Genomic DNA, 25,842 nt, shown 5'->3' on the forward strand with positions numbered 1-25,842 from the left:
CCGCTTCCACGGACCGCTTGCTCTCCTGCAGCTCCCCGGATTTTTACATGTGATCGCATCCGATTTATCACATGTAAAAAATGGCACGTCAAGTGCCAGATCTTATCAAGCTTCCCTGGGGAGCTGCCGGGTAAGCTCAGAGGAATCGGGGCTGACTTGTCCTTAGCACAAGTCGCCCTAGTGTATGGGGGGCCTTTAATTTATGATTACCATCACCTGTGTAGAAACACCTTTCTTATCAATTAACCTGTTTAAAACAGGTGATAGCAATCATACATTACTGAGAAGTGCAGAAACAGAGCATTTTGTCCCTCCTGGAGAGGGACATGTTGGGAGGTACAGTATGCCTGCAAACCTTTTTCTTTTTTTCAAATCCTGTTTTTCCTGAGATTACAAGTGCCCTTGTTTCAGCCAATTATGGATGTGGCCCATGGGGAAAGTCCTGTCAAACACTTTTTGTCAACCACAACTCTAATACGATAAGGATTGAGATTTCAGGTCCTGTCCCTGAAGTAAAATTAGGTCAAGAACTCTATGACCACAATACATACACAAGGCTTTCTAGTTATCTTTAATGCTATGCGGTCACTTTACAGATATGCCTTATTAGTTCGTGCAAGTCAATGTTTTATTTATACTAAATGCTACTGCCATCTTGTACCCATGGACGAATGGCTGCCATCACAATTTGTGGGCCCAGGGCTGACAAAATAGGCAGGTCACCCCTCCTTATTGTGCCCATCACACACATGGCTTTCGCATGCGTACCATACACATGCGCGGTCATAATCGCCTGTGCGAACGTGTCTGAATCGGGTCCAATATCCCAATAGAACAGAGCATTTAATACATAGCTGACTCCAAATGGAACAATACTTAAGAAAACAATGGCAGCGAGATAGATCAGCGGCCAACTGGGGGGGGGGGGGGGGTTGGGTACCTGGACCCCCCTCCCCTGCATGTTAATGTCACTTGCAAACTTAATGATAACATGGTGCCTTAGGCTGTGGCTACTTGGCATGTCTCTCTTTTATTATACCTAGGGGACCATGTGTTGTTGATTCCTCCTCTGGCCCCTGTGTGAGCCATGTCTATGAACCATGTCTATTTATTCAACCAATTTCCCCCTCCACCCTGTGTCAGTCCTGTCCCCTTCCCCTGTGTCAGCCATGCCCCCCTTCCCCAGTGTCAGTCCCCCCCTGTGTCAGCCATGTTCCCCTTCCCAAGTGTCAACCATATAACCGTTCCCCAGTGTCAACCATATACCCCTTCCCCAGTGTCAGCCCTGTCCCATTCCCCAAGTGCAAGCCCTGAAAACCCCTCCCCTATGTAAGTGACAGCTTTGTTTGGTCACATACCATATATGTTAGTGCCCACTGCTGTGCTAGCTACTCTCCTGACTTCCTCTTCCATGTTCAGTGATGGGGTGCATCACACTCCTCCCGGCCTTCTCCATAATGAGACCCCGGCCAGCTACACAGTCAGTGCTGCCCATTCCATTTCCTCCCAGCAGAGGTGGAGGAGCACGGATCAGAAGCAGCTCTGTGCTTTCCTCAGTGACCTAGACCTCTGAGTGTAGGTCATAGAGGAGAGCACCGAGCTGCTGCTGATCTGTGCTCCACCGCCTCTGCTTGGTAGGCAATGGAGCAAGGAGTAGCACCCAGCATAGCGGAGGAGGGAGGTGAGGGGACTGTGGCACGCCCTCTCTCCTTTTCAGTTCCTGGTGCTCGCGCTCCACCAGAGCCACCCTTAAATACCAATGAAGGTGGGATGTGGGACCTAGACTATTTAAAAACATTCAACATATGAAGTTATAAAAAAACTTTTTTGAAACCTATTTTAATATAATTCATACCATACAGTATTCTGTGAAAACAACAATGAAGAAACATCTCTGATGTGCAATATAAGATTATGTAATGGACAACACCATACAAGTCAATTGGGGAACAAATTATGCAAGCATTTTAATAAACACTGCTTAAAACATCTGTCTATGCATGTACATTTTAATAATATCTTTCCATTTTTACTAGGATATACATATTTTTTCCTAGAGCTACAGTATAGGACTACGGCTGATATATATATATATATATATATATATATATATATATATATATATATATATATATATATATATATATATATATATATATATATATATATATATATATATATATATATATATATGAATAGAGAATTGAAAGTCTGCGCTTATCTGTAAGTCACTCAGGACGCCAGTTGAAAAGTCCTTTGTATGTAACACAGGGGGGACAGGGCACACCAAAGTCCAAAATTCTGAGGACCTGCACACTCTTCTTTCTAATGAAGCAAACAACTCTGGAATCCACAGAGCACACAAGAGATCTAGAAATGGGCAGAAAGAAGGCGCTTCATGGTGTAATATTTCAAAGTAAGAAATTTATTAAAAATATATATTCCCAGGTACAGGTAATGTTAGACTCGTACCATATAAAAAAACACTGTGGACTGGGTACCACAAGGCATGGGTTTTTAAAACCATAGGCAAATGCTGCTCACACTGTACCAGGACCAGGACCTCACTGGGACTTCAAACGCCGCAGAGCTGGATTGCAGGGAAGCGTGGAGACTCACAGGACGTCAGGGCAACCGGTAGCCAGAGCAAGTGGAGCGTCGTAGGCCACGCCCTGACGCATTTCGTCACTGGGGACTTCGTCAGAGGGCGCCCTCTGACGAAGTCCCCAGTGACGAAACGCGTCAGGGCGTGGCCTACGACGCTCCACTTGCTCTGGCTACCGGTTGCCCTGACGTCCTGTGAGTCTCCACGCTTCCCTGCAATCCAGCTCTGCGGCGTTTGAAGTCCCAGTGAGGTCCTGGTCCTGGTACAGTGTGAGCAGCATTTGCCTATGGTTTTAAAAACCCATGCCTTGTGGTACCCAGTCCACAGTGTTTTTTTATATGGTACGAGTCTAACATTACCTGTACCTGGGAATATATATTTTTAATACATTTCTTACTTTGAAATATTACACCATGAAGCGCCTTCTTTCTGCCCATTTCTAGATATATATATATATATATATATATATATATATATATATATATATATATATATATATATATATATATATATATATATATATATATATATATATATATGATAGATTGATTTAACTGGTTAAATATGCATTTTATTGCATTTGATTTTTATCTTCCTGGAATTAATCAGATTGAAACAGGGAATTTAATCATGTGGCTAAAACTGAGGCATGCATATTTAAATTTGAGTTTAATAGGACTATTGGTCAAAATTTAAATAGGAGATTAAAATCTGATCAGATAATTTATCTCTGTAGATTGTGAATGATGAGGATGTCCTGGTAAAATTGAGGTTGTTTATGACTGTTGACATTTCCGGTTTTGTTTAAGCAGAGATTAGAGGAATGGTTTTCCTGTAAAATATATGGGATATGAATTATTTGAGAATTTTTTTTATTTGAGATGGATAGTTTGCTTTTGGATATTCTTTGTTGTAAATTTGTATTCAGCAAACCCATCTGCAATGTTTTTGCGTTTGTATACACACAGTACAGTAGGTTTCTTTTTTAATATAAATCCTACAGTATACTGTGTTTGATTATATTTTGCTTTAGGTTGTTGGCAATAATGTTGTCTGCTTTCCTACCTTTGAAATAAAACTTCATACAAATTCTTTGTAATATTAAAGCAGTTGCACAGGAATTTCAATAAGCATGTTTCAAAGAGAATCTAGGGTTCTAGCATAAGATTTTTGAATTAGATTTTTTACTAAGATTTAATAATGTACAGTACTGTATTTTATTTTGCAATTGAACTATGTGGTTTGGCCTTTGTTTTGTAATAGAATACCAAGAAATTGTAAATATATACTGTATTCCTAATACAGCAAACATATTGTAAGTGCACCAGGTGTGCTATTTAGTTAAAAAAATATAAATAAATCTGTACTCACGGCTAGCTTTAATCATTCCAGGGGTGCTCCTTTACAGTAACATACTGTAGTTCATATACCATTAATAGCAATGTATAGGACCCCAAAAAGCCAATACAAAGAAATATACATTTAATAATAGCACATCACCGCACTTTAACGATGGTCAATTAATTTCAAGCTTTAAGGTAGTTGATGTTTCGGCCAATAGATGGTCTTTGACAAGACACAGCAACTTGGACAACCATACAACTCCAGAGATCTTTGGAGACATACCTACTGTACATGCGGACATACAGTATAGTGACCTAATACATTCAATGCACTATAAAGTAAAAACAAATTGTAAGTATTTCCAATGACACTTACACAGAGTGGACCAATGTATTCAGCCTTAACAAGTTATAAAGTGGAGGGTAATGAAATTCCAGCCAATCAGCTCCTATCTGTCATGTTTCAGACACAGCCTGAAGGTTCAATCTGTCGGATCGGACCCATCTGCAGCATCACAGGTGCTTTTAAGCACTCACGATGTGTTGGTCCGATCCGTAGGTGTGTGACAGCGGTGAAGCACCACTGTCACACACCTACTGTGTGAGTAGCAGGGTCCTTGCGGGGAAGGCGGCGGGGTCCCTGTGTCGCTGGGCAGCAAGTCAACGGGGTCAGTGCAGCGACTGGGAAGTAAGTAGCGTTAATTGGCATGCGGCACGGGAAGCGCTGCTAATTTGAAAACACTGGCTGGATGCTGATTGGCTGAGATTAAGCCAATCAGCATCTGGCCAGTCTTTTTCAAAATGTTTTCAAATTCAGCAGTGCTACCCATGCTGCCACCCAGCAAATAGTGCTACTTAGTTCCCAGCTCCCACATGAACCCTGCTGATTTACTGCCCACCCCTTGACCCCACCAGCTCCCTGGGGATATACATGCAATAAATTTCATGTGATTTATTGCATGTATACTTTGGCACATCAGTGCCAAATCTCGTAAGCAGCCTCCCAGGGAGCTGCTTGGTGGATTTCAATGGCAAACTGGTTCGACTTGTCCTTAGGACAAGCCAGACTAGGGTATGGGGGCCTTTACAGGGAGGCCAGAAAGTAGATGACAGTAATCCAATCTGGATATGACTAGTGAGTGGATGAGGGTCTTTGTAGCCTCCTGGGTAAGATAAGGTCTGATCCTGGAAACATTTTTGAGGTGGAAACGACTAGACTGTGAGCGATGCTGAATGTGTGGTTTAAAGGAGAGAGAGGAATCAAGAATAATGCCCAGACAGCATACTTGGTGGCTAGAGGAGATGGTTGTTCCATCAATAGATAGTGAAATTGTAGAAGGTGAAGTTATGTGGAGGGTGAGAGAGATGATCAGCTCAGTCTTATAGTGTGTACACACTGAGCTATTTTCCCAAAGAGTGAAATATTTTTGGGAGGCTAAAGACTTTGCTGAAAATATATCATATAAGGGCAGTATTCAATGCTCTGGATTCACCTTTTTTGGGCGAATTGGGCTGTTTTCATGCTCTACGGTAAATCTTTTCACTGAAAATCTGATTCACCCTATTTAACCATCACTGTTCGCCGAAAGCGAACAGTGAATGCCTGCCAGTTCTCCGTTTCATGCTTACTGCAATTCGCTGGTGTATTTCAATGGGGTTTTCACTGTGATTAGCAGAGAGTGTATTCATTGCTAGGATGGAGAACTGCTTTCATCATGATTTTCGCCGTGATTCACCGTTTTGCATTTTACATCTTTTTAAGGTGAACTGGAATGTGCTATTTTAAAATAAAGGTGTTTTTTTTTATTATGTGAAGGTGCTTGCTATTTGGATTCATGTACTTGCAGCACATGAATAAATATTACATTTTTTTTTATTTATTTTTTACAGATGACGTCACAGGGGGTGGGGAGCCGCTCATTAATATTCACTGCACTGTAATATTCATTACATATGCACGAGCAGGACCAGCGCAGCACTCCCTCCACCTCCCCGTCTGCCCTGACTCCTCGGGGCGGCATCTTCTGCTGCCTGTTTCCCCACAAGCACTCCTTCTCCTCCTGCGGCTGTGTGCAGCGTCTGGCGCAGACAAGGGAGGCTTCCATCTCCCTGCCTTCCGCTGTCCCCCCGGGGGGGGGGGTACAACTTGGCCATCAGGGGCAGTGAGCCCCTGATGTGTTGAATAGGAGGAGAGGATGGGCTGCCAGTGAATCCACCAGCCTGGAGAATGCCGGCGAATGTGCAGCGAATCCTAAACAGGATTTGCTGCACATTGTGAAACTTTTCATTTAAATACTTCCCAAAAGGTTACTTGCATAATGGGCGGGGTTTAAATCCCTGTGCAAGCAATGATTATATTAATGGCTAATAAGCAATCATTGGTGTGTAGTGGTGCCAGTATTATATACATTGCTGGCATGTGCCAGCAATGTATATATTATTACTGGCTAATATATAAATAATCATTGGTGGGTAGTGGTGCCAGTAATATATACATTGCTGGCCTGTCCCAGCAATGTATATATTACTGGCTAATAACTAAAACATTGGTGGCCAGTGTATGCTCCGTGTGTAGCAAGTCGGAGGGAGCAGGGCTGATGGAATCCAGGAGGGTCGGAGCGTCAACTGACTGTGGCCGGGCGGGGGAGCAGTCGCAGGAGTAGAAGCAGAAGCCGGGTGGAGCGGGGCGGACAAGCGGGGTGGTCTTTCAGCGGTGGTGAGTATGACTGGAGCCGGCAGGGGAGAAGGGGGAGGGAGCGGCACGGTCAGCCGGGCTGAAAGTGTATCCCCTTTCAGCCCGCGCGGTGTACACACCTAGCGATGATGGCTGAAAAGACAGCTGTTTTGAGTGTTTTTCAGCTGAAAATCATCTAGTGTGTATGGGCCTTTAGACATGTTTAGTTTAAAAAAGCGCTGGGACATCCAAGAAGAGATAGCAGAGAGACAACTGGAAATCGGAGTGAGAAGATTAGAGGAGTGGAAGATTTGAATATTGTCAGAACAGAGGTGATATTGGAATTTGAATGCAATCACCTAGAGTTGACGTATAGGGAGAGGACCAAGAACAGAGCCTTGGGGGACACCACCTACTGGCAGTGGACGGACAGGGGGGTTGTAGTCATGACAGGAGACAGAGAAGGAGTGGTCACAGAGGTAGGAAGATAGCCAGGAGAGAGCAGATCTGGAGAAGGAGAGCATGGACCACAGGAGAAGAATAAGTAGAGAGTAGTGGTCTTTAGATTTGGCAGCATGAAGATCATTGCATACTTTTGTGAGAGCAGTTTCAGTGGAGTGGAGGGGAGGGGACAGAAGCCAGATTAGAATGGATCAAGTAGGGAGTGGGAGAACAGAAAGGCAGTAAGGTGGATTTAGACAATATGCTCAAATAATTTGGAAGCAAAAGGAAAGAGAGAAATAGAGCAGTAGTTAGAGAGAGATAATTAGGATCAGAATTAGTAACCGATGAGAGGAATAGATTAAAGAGGTGGACAAAATGGGAACACACAGTGGGAGAGAGGGAGGGTTAGGAGGTAGGAGGTTATAGGGTCAGATGGGGATATGGTGAGGGGAGATGGATGGATGAGAGCCATTACTTCCTCACCAGAAACATGGTAGTAGGCAAAGGGGATGAGGAGGGATTGTGAGGGAGAGAAGGTGGTTGGTTGTAGATGGTCTGGTGGGATGTGACATATGGAGTCAATTTTGGATGTAAAGTAAGTATGACTGTTTAGCAAGAAAAGGGTCAGTACTGAAGGATTAAAGCTTAAGTTTGAAATGGAAGAATTCTGCCTTAGAGTACGATTTCTCCAATGTCATTTTTGTAGGTATCTGGTGCATTTGATGTGCCAGTGTTAAGTGTTCATTGCAAGGGCAAATAATGGTTGGTGGAGCAACAGCATCAAGAGCAGAAGAAAGAGAAGCAATATATGAGGAAGTGGCTTGTTCAGGGCACGAGAGAGAAGTGAGTCAAAGAGGGAGGATAGGGAGGTGGTGTGATTGTAGTTTGGGAGGTGGAGATGGAGAAGCAGAGAGGCATATGTTAAGAGAGAAGGTGATGGTCAGAGAGGGGGTATGGTAAGTTGGAGAAACCAGAAATATCACAATGGTAGGTGAAGACCAGATTGTCAGAAATCGTGGTGCACGCATCCGCATCTGCGACCGCATCCCCAGCATGCTGGTGCATTCTGAGATGCAAGTCTCTGTTCAGTGCTGTCTCCGGTCGATCTCCGTGGCATGATGTACATGGCGATTCCTTGGGGCCTAGTCAGCGTCCCACACTGATCCCAAGCCAGTCCCACGCTACATGGGCATGTCCATGGGGCAGAATAAGGGATTAGGTAGACATGGACTGTTGGAGGGTGTTGATAGCCTGTGCATAGTGTAGATGAAGTGAACAGGTTAAAAAGAAAATATTGGAAATAGCAGTGGTGGCAGAATAAGAGACAGCACAGTAGGATTGCTGAAATGGAGGAGAGAGTAATATCAGGTGATTTACACTGGAATTGAAAGCATGGTTAATGTAAGCAGGTTACTAATCAGACAGAGCCATGTGTTTGGTAATATAAACAATAACTCAGTGTAGGTACAATAACTAAGCTGCTTCACTGATAACATTACACAAGCATTTACAGTGAAAGGAATAATGGCATTACACATGGTTTGTTTTAAGTTGATCACAAATTGGATGTAAAATGATCACATATCATACCTCCCAACTTTCGCAGATCAGCAGGCGGGACGCTGCTGCTGCGTGTCGGAGGTGCTCCGAAATTTTCGGGGAGTGGCCTAATTTGGGGGCGTGGCCTATACTCACGGCTCTTCCATGAGGCCACGCCCCCATTTTGCCGCTATGGGGGCATGACCCAGAGGCTCTGTGAGCCTCTAGCCATGCCCCCAGCCCCCTGGCTGCGGGAATAGACGCTGTGCGCATGAGCACAGCGTTTATTCCCCGCTGCTTAGCATCTGACGGGGGGACTCCCAACAGCCCCCCCACACCGCGGGACACTGCCGCCCGCGGGTGGGACAGCGGGACAGGCCCTGACAATCGGGACTGTCCCGATAAAATCGGGACTGTTGGGAGGTATGCATATAGATATTGATGTAGTTTGAAGAGGTTTCACTTCTGTTTGTTGTCAGTTTCCATCCAGTTTAAGTCCAGGCTGAAGTTATGTAATTGTTATCTTCCTACTACATGCACACTAGAAGATATGAAAGACAAAATATATTGGGGAACAATTTCCGTTGAGCTGAGCATGAAAGATATTGTGCATACACGTTGGCAGATTTTATTAAAGACAAAATATATATATCGGCACTAATCTTTTGAGACACGTCAGTGACTGCATATTTAAATAATGGGCTGGATTGAAACCCTGTAATTTAAACAAAGGGTTGGCCAAAATATAGCATACATCTAGGCTCTATTTTACACAAATCAATATGTGTAGGCTGTCTGGAGGGCACATTACACAAAGGGCCTGATTCTGATCCGTTTGCACGGGGATCAGTGTATTTGTAATATGCATGCACATTTCTGCGCCTGTACGCTGGGTGAGAACGGGCACGGCAAACTGCTAGTTTGCTGTCCTATTTACACCCACCAGTGCAGGCGTGTTGTGCCGGTGAGGGATGCGCCCATGGCAATGCCCAGCATTTCATGGGTGTTCCCACGGAATTAGGCAGTGATGTGGCTGCCGAGGGTGAGCAGCTGACATCACCGGATGTCAGCTGTCTGCCCTGTTCCCATACAGGGAACACGCAAATCTAAGAAACCTGAGAGTGTCTTAGTTTTGCATGCTTGTTTCTAATCATTCGATGGTCAGTGACCATCACATTATTTGGTCCCCGCACCCAAGGTTGTGAATGGATGTTTATGCAAAACATCCATTCACAGCCATGTGGGGAACTTGCCGAGCGAGGTGGCGGGGGAGGAAGGGTGGCGTTAAAACCACATGCAGCCCTGCGACATTCAGAGAGCTGAGGACTGTCTGTGTGAGGACGCTCAATGACCCGCCCCATGAACAGCCCATGGGGCGGGTCAATGAGCATCCTTACACAGACAACCGGAGAGCTCCCCCTTACACCGTCAGTAGCGCACGCAGGGGGGGTTTCTGAGTACCCAGAACCCCCCCCCCCCCCAGGAGTGTAAGGACCCTAGGCTGAAAGCTGAGGATTCCCTAATTCCATGGGTACAAGAAATTTAAATATCGGCCCTTGGGAACCGGAGATATCTGTCTTCAAAGCAGTGGTCCCCATCCAAGCCTGTTAATTGCTCTTCCCAGTCAGATATTTCAGGTTCTGTCTGTCTTAGAGTTTTTCTGTGGATATATTCCAAAATCGGGGACTCTTCCCCCTTTGAAGTACACTAGTAGCTTGTCTCTACTGTGCCCAGAACCAGAGATATCAGCCTTCCAGCAGCTGGTTACTGCTCCAGCTCCACACACCTGGTATGTAGTTTTATATACTCGTTGGCAGATTGCTCTGCCTCCTGGACTTTGATCCCCTAGTCCCAAATACCATTTGGTAGGTGGGATTCTAAAATCCATTAAAATCTAAGAAATCTATTTCTGGGAACTGGAGATATCTGCAGTCAAGCAAGCTGTCCTCCCACCAGAAAATTATGAATAATAAGCCCACCCCACTATACACCTCTCCTATGCATATTAAACATCCTCTACCACCCTGGAAATTATGTATCAGGGCCCCTTCATTCAGCCCAAAGCCCCCTTCTCCCACCATCTGTGCAGAAAAGGGGTAATTAGTGGAAATTACTGATCCAGGCCCTACATGTTGAGCGGTTTATATAATACCCCCTACCACCCCCGGGACATCAAAGCTTCCCCCTTCCCCCATCCCTACCGCTGGAGGATCGGTAGGTGCCCCAATGCATTGCTATGCTCAGGTGTCTATACTGCTTTTGATGCCTATATATATATATATATGTGTGTGTGTGTGTGTGTGTGTGTGTGTGTGTGTGTATGTATGTATGTATGTATGTATGTATGTATATCCCGCCTCATTTTAGAAAAATTGTATGTCCATTTTTACTTATGTCCTTATATCACTAAAATAAATACAATTATATATTTATACTGCAGTCTCATCCGTACAGTAATTAGTCACCGCTATCTTTATCCATTGTCTATATATATATATATATATATATATATATATATATATATATATATATATATATATATATATATATATATATATATATATATATATATATATATAGTATTATTATTTATATACATTTGGTCTATCTATAATACTTTAACTGACCCGGCATATACGGGGTCACCTAAGTGTCCATCTCCGTGCCTTGCTCCGCCCCTCTGGAAACCCCCTTCTGAAAATCCTGCATTTGCCCCTGACCGTGGCCGCCACTCCCCCTTACACCCTTGCCGCAGCACCCCTGGGGGGGGGGCAGTAGCGCACGCAGGGGGGGTTTCTGAGTACCCAGAAACCCCCCAGGAGTCTAAGCACCCTAGGCTGATAGCTGAGGGTCTCCTCTTTCCATGGGTACAAGAATTTAAAAAATCGGCCCTTGGGAACCGGAGATATCTGACTTCAAAGCAGTGGTCCCCATCCCCATTGCAATTCCCAGTCAGAAATTTCAGGTTCTGTCTGACTTAGAGTTTTTCTGAGGGTATATTCCAAAAGCTGGGACTCTCCCCCTTTGTTGGACAATAGCTGCTTGTCTCTACTGTTCCCAAAACCAGAGATATCAGCCTTCCAGCAGCTGGTTACTGCTCCAGCTCCACACACCTGGTATGTAGTTTTATATTCTTGTTGGCAGATTGCTCTGCCTCCTGAACTCTGATCCCCTAGTCCCCAATACCATTTGGTAGGTGGGATTCTCTAGTTTTTAATTCCATTAAAATCTAAGTAATTTATTTCTGGGAACTGGAGATATCTGCAGTCAACCAAGCTGTCCTCCCACCAGAAAATTATGAATAATATGCCCACTCCACTATACACCCCTCCTCTGCATATTAAACATCCTCTACCACCCTGGAAGTTATGTATCAGGGCCCCTTCATTCAGCCCAATGCCCCATCTCCCACCCCATCTCCCACCATCTGTGCAATAAAGGGGTGATTAGTGGAAATTACTGATCCAGGCCCTACATGCTGAGCGGTTGATATAATACCCCCTACCTCCTGCGGGATATCTAAGCTACCTCCACCCCTACCGCTGGAGGATCGGTAGGGGCCCCAATACATTGCTATGCCCAGGGGTCTACTCTGCTGTTATGTATATATATATATATATTATTTATATACATTTGGTCTATCTATAATACTTTAACTGGCCCGGCATATACTGGGTCACCTAAGTGTCCATCTCAGTGCTTTGCTCCGCCCCTCTGGAAACCCCCTTCTGAAAATCCTGCGTTTGCCACTGGGGGGGCAGAATTTTTTTATGGTGGGGGGGAGAGCTACCATTCTAGTTACGATACTGGCTATAGTAGTTTGCCCACAACAGGAGGCACAGGCAGGCATACAGTATGCAACCATGCAGATTTCTGTGATTCTGGCACTTATATTCTGAAAAATATATGCAGTTCTAAAATACAACCATATGAGCCTGATTCAGATCTGCATTTGCAAAGTTGCAGACAAATACGAGTAGAAAGCCGCCACCTGTCAGTCAAATTGCGAGTGGATTGTGATTATACCTTCTGCTAATTTTGCCGCTATTTTGGCTTGTGCATGCGCTCTATGGTCTGTGCATCTGGGCAGTCATTTGGATTGTGAATTCACACAACCGTGTTCAACTCATCAGGCCCTGTGTACAGAGATAAAGTGCCAGACAATCCGCTCCTGACCTCCATTTTGCAGGTTACAAATACAGTGCATACACAAGCATAAAGATGCATGGCAGGTACAAAGTGATGTTGATGGCGGCGCACCACTGAGAATGATTGGTGGTTTGGGGATCTTTTTTGTTTACATAAGGAGTGGTCTGTGTTCTCCTGTACTGTAATTGTTGCTTAAAATGGAATGCATTTGTTGTATATATAAAACAGTTTTCCAAACAGGTGCAACTTTGACTTAAATGATGGTGACATACAGTATGTGTGGCATACACCAGATGCATGTTACTGTTGATTGGCTGGATGCAATCTTTCTTTAATCTTTCTGCAAATGTCACTGATTGTGTGGCCATAACTGCAACTGCAACAACGTCCATAAGATTTCCTAAGCGTACGTTATAATATGCCTGTACTGTTTAATGGTAGTACAATACTGCATATGTTTCAGTGTATTTGAAAGTTTCTTAAGAGTTTGTTTGTACTACAGAAGATTAAATATTATCCAAATATCTAAGATATGATCCAACATTCCACATCATGCTGCTTCACACTCCTCGTTCTCCATCACATCTGTTTTGTTGGCACAATATATCCAACAACAGACAGACAGAAAGAAATTTGAGACTCAGAAAAATCAGCAGGACGTCAAAGCTTATCAGCTGACTCCCTACTAGTTTGTATCATTTACAATACCTGTCTCCATTTGAGTTCTATAAATCTTTCCAAAATCCTATCTGCAGTCGAGAGCTTCACTTGGTTTTCTATATGAGTAACTGCACGAAACCGGAACACAGACGTACAATACATAATATTTGCCATCTGCACAGTTGTAAATATTTAATATGCCCATTCCATGTAACTGGACAATTTTCAGTACCATCATTTTTACCTACAGTACTCTATTAACGGTTTATATTTTGCCAGTTAAATCAATTTGACGGTATGTTAGGTAAGAAATCTATAATTAGAAGTAGCATATAGTGTGTAATATTGCACATAATAATGAAGTAATATACTGTATACAGTGCTGCAGATGTATTAAGCCTTGTCATGTGATGAAATGACAGTTAAGAGTTGATTGACTGGTGCGTTATCACCTTCCACTTTACCAGGCTTAATACATCTGCCCCTATCTTTATATTTGATGACATGCAGAGTTGCAGGCATCTCTGCAGCCTTCCTGCCACTATCAGTACACCTGGATTCACAGCTCTTCTCAACATCAGTGCACACTTCCTGGGTCAGTAATGCCTTGGTGGTGGTGGTGGTGGTGGTTACTGTTTTCCTGGGTCTAGGCTTGCTGGTAGGGCCCAATCAGTTGCAGAGTGGGAAATTGTCTCTTTGCAGCTCTGCTGAGGGGGTGGGGGGCAAATATTTGCGATGGTGAGGGTCAGTTACTGAGCAGCGCTCTTTAACAGGCAAAGCAACAGTTAGTATTATATTACTTTTTTTAAGGCCATGACTGTGACATTTGTCCACACTGGTACCTGGACCTATCCCTCCAGTTCACTTAGGGCTTATCTCAGGTGCAAAAGATTAATTTGCGCAAATTCACTGAATTTAAGCCTGCCAACCCCTGATGACATATTGTAAACCTTTTTTATTATTAACATTGAGCTTCATTTGCTCTGTTCAGCAGTGTCCAGAATCTTGACAATCTGAGGATGAACAAAGATTCCACAGTAAAGTACCAGGTTGCAGCCTCTGTACATTAGCAGGCATCTCCGGTGGCTGTATTCAGACGGGATGGTTAGACTGTCATTAACGATGAAAGAGACATTGGTACTGAAGATTTATAAATGAGGAGACTGCAGATTGGGGTCTGTGACTTTGTAACTGTATTAGACAATAATGTTTGATACTTTTAATGTAACTAAAGTATCATCTCCATTCATACTCCCTCCCTCCCTCTACAGTCGGCCGATGATCGCTGTCTCTCCTCTACTCTGATCACTGCTTCCCACACTAGAGTGTGGGAAGCAACCTTGCAATGCTTCAAACGGCACTGAAAACTCAGCTGTTCATTAAAGTGTACCCTTCCGCTGCATAACCTAGTCCTGAGGCTTCTCCAACCCCGCACCTCATGCTTTGACCATCTCTGCTTGCTTACATCCTGCTATCAAGCCATCTCCCACTTGCACCTCATGTCAATTTTCTGTCACCCCTTCTCACTAGTTTATTAGCTCCTCTGAGCAGGGTCATCTTCTTGGTGTCAAAGCCCTCTTATCCTCACATTTCATTTACCAGCTCTCCTCAACTCAGCGACCACATATTCTACAGATGCCTATGGCTCATCTCTATCTATGGTCGGCAGTCCACAGTAGTTCACCGATTACTCCCTCGCTACTCACATCTAAGCTGTATTGTGTATCGAACTGTGGTGCTCTTTGTTACCTGTACTCTATTTTTGTTATTTATTTATTGTAATGTTGTTTTGTCTCCCTTTTCTATTGTTCACCCTTTGTAAATCAACAACTACTTAGGAGCCTGTTTTTATTAGCAGTTTACCAAGGTTTTTGTATGATTATACAGTGGTGTCCCTATCAGTGTGGACATTCAGCGAAAGAGTTTCTTTAGTCTGCATGGCAAAGCCAAACACTGGGAAAATGGAGCATGGCTTTGCAGGTTGGGGGCATGACCTTGTGGCTTAAAACCCTTTTTTTAATTGCTGTGGTGGTGTGGCCTGCCCCAGAGTGTGCCTTGGCCGCAATGTTGGGTCCTGGATGGACAGGAACTGTTCTGCACTTAATGTTACAATGCCGCACCTGGCTCCTGTTACTAAGCAGGAGTCAGAACTGTGGTGTCAACCTAGGCGGGTGACCTCTTGGAGCGGTCTGCACCCCCTTAGTGGTTTCTAGCAATTAGGCTGCAGACCTTTTAACTATAATCCTTTTATTTTATTTTTATAGAGTTTCAAATTTATTCATGCATACACTCACTTATTTTTTTATGACTTATTTTACGTAATTATTAATTTATTTATATATCATTTATTAATTAATGAATGTTTGATTTTGAGGTTAGTTTTTGGTTTGTTCAAAAACTGGCCTTAAGAAAATCTGGGGATTATTTGTAAAAAAAAAAATTTGATTGAAGCCAAAAACACAAGTTAAAACAAAATAATCCTTTAAAAAATATACCCCTTAGCAACGATTCTCAACAAGTAATGAACAACTCTGACTATTTTTTATATCAGGTAAAACCTTAAAACTGAGTCTCTTCTAAAAATGTCCAAATAATATATTCCGAACAACTGTAGTTTCACTTTAAATGCAAATGTGAAAGTAATTGTTTTTATAATTAAAAGTAATATAAATCATTAAGTAAAACATAATAAAAATGCACATTTAAAATGGCTTCACTGTGTTGAAAGACATAATGAATTTATTTTACATTTTCTTACATTTTTCAGCAGCTATACATGGCAAGGGATTAGCCTGTATAGCCTACTACACTCATGGCTATAATTTAATTCACTTTGCACCAGCAGGAGAGATAATCATTAGTTTCAATAAGCACTAAGTATCAGATATTGTAGATGAAAGAGATGTTTTCCGAACAGCTGCTCATCTGGAGAGGCAAAGAGTGGGGGAGATTTGGAACAATTAAACATGTTGAGTAGATGCCCTTCATCAATATTTAAAGTTGTAAGTGAGGAATCTGCAGAATTGTTTAGAATACGGTTTAAAGGTAAAAAATACAATAATGTGTCTGTATTGTAATGCATAGTCAAAAATATTATTTTCATATATTCATAGCCATAGGCGGATCTAGAAATATGCTAATGGGTGGTCCTAGATTGGACCGCGTGCAAAATTGTTTAGTGGGTGTGGCCTCATTTGAAGGGTGTGGCTTAACCTTAAAAATTACAGCGTTTTTTTTTTTTCTAAATAAAAGCCATTTCTGGACAGGGCACCGGGAAAGATTACAGCCTTTTTTAAATAAAAGCCATTGCTGGGCTGGCCTGGCACTGGGTAGGGGCCGTGCCCAGCAATGGCTTTTATTTAAAAAAAAAAAAAAAAAAGGCTGTAATCTTTCCCAGTGCCCAGCAATGGCTTTTATTTATTTTTTTAAACGCTGTAATCTTTCCCAGTGCCCTACAGGGCCAGTAGGGCACTGGGAAAGATTACAGCCATTTTTATTTTAAATAAAAGCCATTGGGCTGGCGCTGGGCAGGGCGCTGGGCAAGAATATGAATCAAAGCCAGGCAGCACTGTCTGCAGCAGTGAGTCTGTCACTCTCACTGCTGCACTTAACAGCACTGTCAGAGACCAGGGGCAGGAGCTGAGCCAGGGAGCAGTCTTATGGCTGTGCACTGGGTTACTGCGCCACACAAACACACGTGTGCACGCTAGCCCAACCGCAGCAGATGTAGGAGGAGGGAGCCAGGGCGGGAGCCGGTGCCGCCCGACGTCATGGCATGCACGCTCCGCAAAGGACCATGGGAGGAGCTGCGTGCAGTCGGGCATGCGCGCAGCCCTCCCGGGTCCTGTGGTCAAATATATTATGCGAAATCCGGGCAGCGGCGGTGTAAATTAACACTTAAAGGTACAGGTACGGTGCACCCCCGGACCACCCCTTAGATTCGACTATGTGCATAGCCTAAAATGATGTAAAGTAAACATTTGAGTGCTAAGAGTACAAAGAGTAAAACACAAACAGAACTTAAATCTATACCTAGCCTAGCATTTAACTCTTGTGTGCCAACATCTCTTTGAGAGAGGTTCAAAATATCGGTACTTGTTTCCTATCTGGGCGCCCATCGCGGGTACATCGCATGTCATTATAATGACATGCGATGGGCCAGACGCGATGCCCGCGATTTTCCCATAGGGAACAATGTTAAATGCCTCAATTTACCCGCGATGACTGCGATTTACCATAGGAAACAATGTTAAATGGATCAATTTCCCCAAATTATCATAGGGAACAATGGGAAATGGGGCAAAAACACCCCTGAACATAGAAATGTCCCCCCAAAAGTAGTTGACGCCACCCCGCCATCAAGGTGAACCCGAAGTGTGGCGAGCGCAGCGAGCCCGCGAGGGGCGGCGGTACGCGTCCTCCGCCCTTTTCATGCCCTACTATCCACTAGGGCGTGGAGTGAGAATAGAATAGTGTGGCGAGCACAGCGAGCCACCGAGCCCGAAGCGTGGCGAGCGGACGCGGATACCTTCACAGTTATACGCGTCCCCTCGCGGGCTTCCCAGGTGTCCATGGCGTCGTGGACACCTGGGAAGCCCGCGAAGGGACGCGTTTACCTGTGAAGGTGCTCGCTGCGCTCGCCACGCTTCGGGCTCGGTGGCTCGCTGCGCTCGCCACACTATTCTATTCTCACTCCACGCCCTAGTGGATAGTAGGGCATGAAAAGGTCGGAGGACGCGTACCGCCGCCCCTCGCGGGCTCGCTGCGCTCGCCACGCTTCGGGTTCACGTTGATGGCGGGGTGGCGTCAACTACTTTTGGGGGGACATTTTTATGTTCAGGGGTATTCCCTATGATAATTTGGGGAAATTGATCCATTTAACATTGTTTCCTATGGTAAATCGCGGTCATCGCGGGTAAATTGAGGCATTTAACATTGTTCCCTATGGGAAAATCGCGGGCATCGCGTCTGGCCAATCGCACCCGATTTTTTATCGGCCGCGATGCCCGCGATTAAAATCGTGGGCGCCCAGATAGGAAACAAGTACCATAATAGCTGCTAAAAATGCCAGCATCGCCCACATGTTATATAAAGTCAAAAAATGCTTACTCGCCAATTTTCACACCTATTTTGACAAATTCCCTTGGCACTCAATAAGAACGATAATGATACTGCTAATGATATCATGTTGAATTTCAATCAATGTACACCCACTATATCATTAACGATGGGCACTCCTGCAGATAGTTAAAGATGATAACCTCTCTTATCTAAACATGCAGTAAAATCTGACAATATAGTCAGTGACTGCATGGTCGTCAGACACCACTGCATGGTCCTGGTGACATCAGTAAATGATATCATTAATTATATTGTTCATCGTTTAACCCGTGGGTTGTTCATTTTGCGGTGGCGAGTATCATCAAGGTTGTACAGGAATTCATTTCTGAAGAAATTCAGCAATGCCCTGGTACAGAAACTGATCCAGTGAAATGCAGCTGTTGCCAGATGGGTAACACAGTGATTTTTACCAGTGTCAGGTCTGCACCGTGTGCATGCATAACCTGAGGTCACACTTGCGTATGGCTACCTGTCACTCACTACATAGGAGGTGGAGGGGTCCACTCAGATCCCTTTACACACTCCTTGGCCTTCTTCCCATAAGGATTAGGGCTCTGGGAATCAGCACCATCTGAATATGGAGGTGATTCTCTATCAAATTCCTCATAATGCCAGTTGCCAGAGATTGCTGAATATTAGGCAGCCCTATTGGGAGGCCGCAATGATGAATGGACCCATTGCAAAAAAACATGCAGAAAACAGTGTTTGTGCATGTGTAACGGGCCGATTTGTTTACATCTTTCATTTAAATCACATCTAGTAGCAAATGTGTTTTGTGCTGTTGAAGGAATATTAACATAATTTGTTTATCTTAGTCTGTAAAGTTGGGTACATACTGGACGATGTGTGCACCCGGCGAGGTCGGTAGCGAGGGGGTCCTGGCAAGTGCTGGCATCAACAAGTGCACACTCACAGGTGGGAAAGCGGGAGCATTCTGCAGCATGGCTCTCGCTTACAATATCCACCATCGCCCTGCATGTACAGACAATGGAGGATATTACTGACTATGTGTAAGAGCACACATCATCAGTGTACACATTGGAAGATATTAAGCAGTAAATTTACTGCAAATCAGTGATATTGCCCATAGCAACCAATCAGGTTCTGTGTATCCTATTCCATTATGCAATACGGAAATTATAGATTCTGATTGGCTTAGAGGTGGAACTACCATTGATGCAGCAGGTGCATTGCACTGTGGCCCCTGAGGACTAAAGGTCCTACTGCTGCCACCCACTGCTGTGGCATATATTGAACTTTTTAAATTGTCCCCTTAGATTTTATCGTTCCCACCCGTCAGAATTGGCAAAATAATTTGCTATGTCGTCTATTACCCAGCTTATGTAAACCTTCCCTACACAGTGAGGATTTGGGGAAGGGCTTGGTGCAACTTCTCATCAAAATAATTATGCCACAGTATTTTTCATGCATCTACATGTACCATGTGAACGCTCGCACACCCTATTCGAGGCAATGTACACGCAAGTGTGTGAGAGGTTTGCACGTTCCCGTCGGCGGTATAAACAAGCGTGGCTCCATCTGTATTTAGAACTTATTTTTTAAAAGTTATGTGTGAAACTCCACATCAACCAATAATGTTTGTACTGTAAAGGTGCCCATACACGTTACAATTATTGTATACAATATTGCATCCTGGTTTTGCGATGAGATCTAGTACAAAAAGTATGTGCAGCACATACTATTTGTACTAGATCTCATCCCAAAACCAAGATGCAATGAGATGCGATATTGTATACAATATTGTATAAAATAATTGTAACGTGTATGGGCACCTTTAGTAGTATACAAACTAGCTATCTGCAAATCATAAAGTTGCTTATACTCAGTTAAAACGAGCAAAAAGATAGAATGACCAAATCCATCAGGTAGAACACTGATGTAGAGTCACATGTCAATTTTGGGTCTGGGTCATTGGGTCGACATGCATTTAGGTCGACATGACTGTAGGTCAACCGGGTCATTAGGTCGGCACAAGCATTAGGTCCACATGGGGAAGGTCGACAGTGAAAAGGTCCACATGGGGTTTTTAGCATTTTTTTGAGACAGCAGGTTGACACAGTCGACATGGACACTAAAATGTAGCACCACGTCCCCTGGCATGGCTCACTGTGCTCGCCATGCTTTGGGCACGGTGCCTTGCTACAATCTGTACACTATTTTATTCATCCACCACGCCCTAGTGGAAGGTAGGGCATGAAATACCACCTGTCGGCACATGTCGGCTAAAAAAGAATGGGAAAAACCCTATGTTAACCTTTTAACTATCGACCTTCCCCATGTCGACCCAATGCTTGAGTCGACCTAATGACCCTGTCAACCTTCCTGCATGTTGACCTTCCTGCATGTTGACCTAATGGTTGTCGAACTACTTGCTGTCGACCCAATGACCGGATCTTGTCCATTTCATATATATCCTGTATAACTAAAAGCTGCAACCAAAGACACATTTTTCAAATAACAAGAACAAAAAGTCCCTTATTCTAGTTGATTAGGACGGATTCATATTTTGGACAGGAACCGAGTGTTCTTAGCTCCACCTACCGTACGGATCACTCACACTGTCCAAATGCGGAAAGACGCCGAGCATATGGACCCCGAGTGGATGTTTCATGTGAACACCTCCTCCATCTGTGGGAACCTCCCCCATTCTCCAATGGTCGCCGACCATCAAATGATGGACCCAGTGGTCAGGCAGCATCGAGTGCTCCAGAGCACAGGGATATGTCCGCCCCCCACACATGCGTCATGGCCGCATTACCATGCGTACGCCCAGCGTTTTCATGGGAACGTCCATGAAACGTGGGGCATACGCATATGGTAATGAGTCCAAACAGCCCTTCACGCCCCTCTCCACCCCCTTCCATACGATCATTTTCTGCATGGACCTCACTCCGTGTTCGGATGTGCGAAGCGTTCGCACATGCGCAGATACGCCTCTGCACATGCACATATACCAAACATTGGCCATCCGACCACACACGGAGCCGTCTGACTCAATCAGAATAAGGGCCAAAGAGAAGTGATAATTGTCTGTCATTAGACCACCAAAAGCAGGAGGGTACAGAAATGGCTCACATGAAACATTTTCATAAGATCTTAAAATCACTAAACATATTTAAAATGATAGTAAAGACTCACAGATACAGTAGAGAACTGAAAATATTGTACAGTACTAACCCGCTAGTGCCGTAATAGCTACAGTAGGCCTGAGTTCTCCTGGTATCAGTACACAGGTGAATAGTTGCATTCAGTCACCTTTTTTACAGGGTTTACAAATCATACAACTCATTCATTCTAATTCTTCCTAAGCCTCACAGGTGGAGCGCACATTCTAGTCTACAATAATCATGAATAACACAGATGCATCTTCTCATAACATATTCATATAGCAATAGGAAACTAATGCACAGCAGAGAATGACAATGTACTTTTAGCTGTGAATTCTTTGCATCTGCAACCTATATCATTTGTAGATTAGGAAAATAATAAACTATATATACAGTATTAATGGTAATCCCATCTACAGCTTTTAGTGGATTATTTCTTTGAATGGTGTATGACATTTATAGGACATGGTATAACCGGTATTATTACTGGGTTAGTATGCTAATGCCTATTTTTCATCAAATGAGTAATTGTAGCTATGAGACATCCGTTCTAGTACAACTCATGTTTTTCATCTAATTGTCAGGAAAGAACCAAATTCCCTTCAGCTGATTTTCACAAGAAACAAGTATAAGCCCAAACATCCCCATATCATCTTATTATAATATATTTTGGAAATTTCAAACAAAAGGTGAATTTGTTCACCGATGGGGAAGCATGTAGAATTACTAAAGATTTCAGGGAATCCAGACCAATCCAAACATTGGGGATCCGGGGCGACCCAAGACATGGCTAGGTTGATTCCGTCAGACTCAGAACAGAAAGTCATGCTTTCATCTTTGGATTCTTGTGGAACTTGCAATCTATATATGGTGCCATGGCTGGGACTCTGCACCTTTTCACGGATGCACTCTGAATGCTGTGCTGTTCTCTGCTGTACTTATAAATGACTGTGTATAGGGGCATTCTGCTGTACTGTCTGCCTCCTATATTTTCTACATTTAGGTCAGACACATAGATCGTCTCTCTTCTTCCATTATATTTTCTGCATTTGTATCCATCACATACATCATTTATTCATCCTTTTATATCTTCTACATTTATATTAGTCACATACATCTCTTCTTCATCATCTATATCTTCTGCATTTATATCAATCACATGCGTCTCTTCTTCCTCTACTGTATATCTTCTGCATTTATATTTGTCACATATACTGTATCACTTCTTTCTCTGTGGAGTTAAAGTATTAAGCAGTGAAAACAGTGAAGTAGATGGGTGGCGAAGTTGTCCATATCAACCAATATGCATGTGTCAGTACTTGTGTATAATAGCAACGCCCATCGCATCGCATACCATAAGGCATGCAATGCGATATCGCGCGATATTGTACAATGTCATACAATTTTAAAATTGTATGACATTGTGTATGGCATACAATGCCATACAATGCGATGCGATTAAAAATTGTATAAGCACCCTAATGGGTGCTTACAATGTTAAATGCACCCCCCCGCGCCACCCCCCCCCCCACTATAAACGTGAACCCGAAGCGTGGCGAGCGCAGCGAACCCGCGAGGGGCGGCGGTACGTGTCCTCCGACCTTTTCACAGGTATCGGCGTCCCCTCGCGGGCTTCACAGGTATCCGCGTCCCCTCGCCACGCTTCGGGCTCGGTGGCTCGCTCGCCACACTTTCTATTCTCAACTCCATGCCGACGTGGATAGTGGGGGTATGAAAAGGTCGGAGGACGCGTACCGCCGCCCCTCGCGGGCTCGCTGCGCTCGCCATGCTTCGGGTTCACGTTTATAGTGGGGGGGGGGTGGCGTGGGGGTGCATTTCACATTGTAAGCACCCATTTGGGTGCTTAAAAGCACCCTTTAGGGTGCTTATACAATGTTTCATCGCATAGGGGGCAAAAATCGGGGGCATGCGATGCGATAAAAACATTGCGCGATGTACATCGGGGGCGCCGCTATAATACACAAGTACCCATGTGTTTATCATATTATAGAATGTACTTCATAAAGGTTTCCTCAAAGATGACACAACTTATCCACTGGTCCACTTCTTCACTCTTTTTAATGCTTGTTATATCGACTCCCTTATCGTCTATCTTCACATACAGTACATCTCATCTCCCTCTGTATCTTCTCTCTTCATATCAGTCGCATACAACTATTCTCCCTCTTTATCTTCTGTTTTCATATCTTCTATGTTAACATGTGGTATATGTCTGTTCTCCCTGTATATCTTCTGCCTTATTATCAGTCACATGCTTTTGTTTTCTTCCACTATATTCAACCATTCTTCCTCTCAACTTCTATATTATTATTTGACAGACTTTATACTGTACCTGATCATTTTGTTACACAAACTATCCTGCTTGATAACTGCACTGAAACATCAACTGTGAGTCTGATTATCCCCTACCTGCTGCCACCTGGACTGGACTTTGACTTGTGACTGTAACTATCCTGTTTTAACCCTGGACCAATTTAGGCCTGTGATCTTTAGTCTGCTGCACAGTCGTTTGTACCCAGTTACGGATTTGTGCTAAAACCATTACAAGAAAAACTGTGGTTTACCAGTCTCCATGTAAGTTTACCTGCTGATGTTTTACTTTGCCAAACAACTAACCAGAGCCATAGCTAGATATTTTGGTGCCATTTAGGATGTAGAAACAATATAGAGGTGTGGCCTCATATGGAATGTGCATGCTCAAGGTGATAAAGCTGGCGGCAGCCCAGCGAAACGCGTTTGTGGTGCTATTTCTCATTCCAGAACTGTGGTGTTTCATTGGACTTTTATCTGTATACCTGTCTGAACACAAGATCCTCTTTTCCCGGACTTCCACAGCCAAACCATTTCCCTAAATTGGATACAAACGGCGGTGAGGTAGAAGTGGGGCTCCAACACCAGCTACTCCCTCAACCATCATACTTGCCCACAGAACATTATGCCAGCCAGCTAAATTTTGGTTTGCAGGACATTATTTTTTCAGTGGTCATGATTTTCAATCTAGTACTGGTTTATAAACTTCCACCAAAGGTTCAACCATAACTAGCAGCACGTATTGCCACAGAGAAGTGACATTGATACATATTTAAACATATATATATATTGGAAATGGATAAGGACCAATACACAAGGGCATAAAGAAACATATGGTAATGATATTCAATTGAGCCAAAGCGATTCAAGACGGGAGTTCAAATACGACACTTCATTATGTATCATTACTTTACTTTCATTACTAGATTGTAAGCTCTTAAGAGCAGGGCCCTCTTCCCTCCTGTTTTCAAAGCCCTCTTCTCTTCACATTTCACTCATAGCCCTCCCATATTCAAACACTTAGCGATCATCCTCGTCCAGATATTCCTCTCCGTCTTTGGCCATCCGCCCTTAGTAGCACATTGTTCAAGTCCTCACTACTTACATTTAAGCCGTAATGTGTATTGAATTGTGGCATTCATTTTACCTGTACTCTATTTTGTCATTCATTTACTGTGAAGTTAAGTTTGTCTCCTTGCACTGTTCCTTTGTACGGTTCTGCGATACGCTTCTGGCGCCTTATAAATAAAATTATAATAATAATAATAATTACTTTAAGTGGTAAGAGGACGTGTGTGTCAGGGTACAGTATATAGTGATTTGTTTAAAAATGAACTGTTATTCTATACAGTAATTGGGGGGGGGGGGAGGGGGCTGAAATTACAAACTTAACAGAAAAGGAATCGGTAGTGCTTTGTTGCCAGTGAGAGATTTCAGATTTCTTCATACTGTTATAGGAAATTATAGCTTACAAATAGCTAGATTTACAATACAGATGTATTCTATATATTATAATACTTTATGCCAGAATTCTTCTAAAATGCTAATCATGAGTATTATACGTTTGACAGAACATTTATATATATATATATAATATATATATTCATTATGGAGTTGTTAGGACTTTTCAGCATTATTTAAGTTGCCTTCATAATCGGGGTGAGTGAAATTCATCTTGACTGAAGATTATTTAATTTTTTCACTGGATAACAAAACTTCACTGATAAATACTGTAGGGCTGTGACTGAAATTTTCTAACTTTTGTCAGTATTGTCAGAGAGAGCATCAGCCTGACTGCACAGGAGTGGGGTTAGTTACTTTCAGGCCTGACTGCAGCGGCAGGACTCA

This window comes from Crinia signifera, chromosome 4, assembly GCF_055691185.1.
Source record: "Crinia signifera chromosome 4, ASM5569118v1, whole genome shotgun sequence".
Taxonomy (NCBI): domain Eukaryota; kingdom Metazoa; phylum Chordata; class Amphibia; order Anura; family Myobatrachidae; genus Crinia; species Crinia signifera.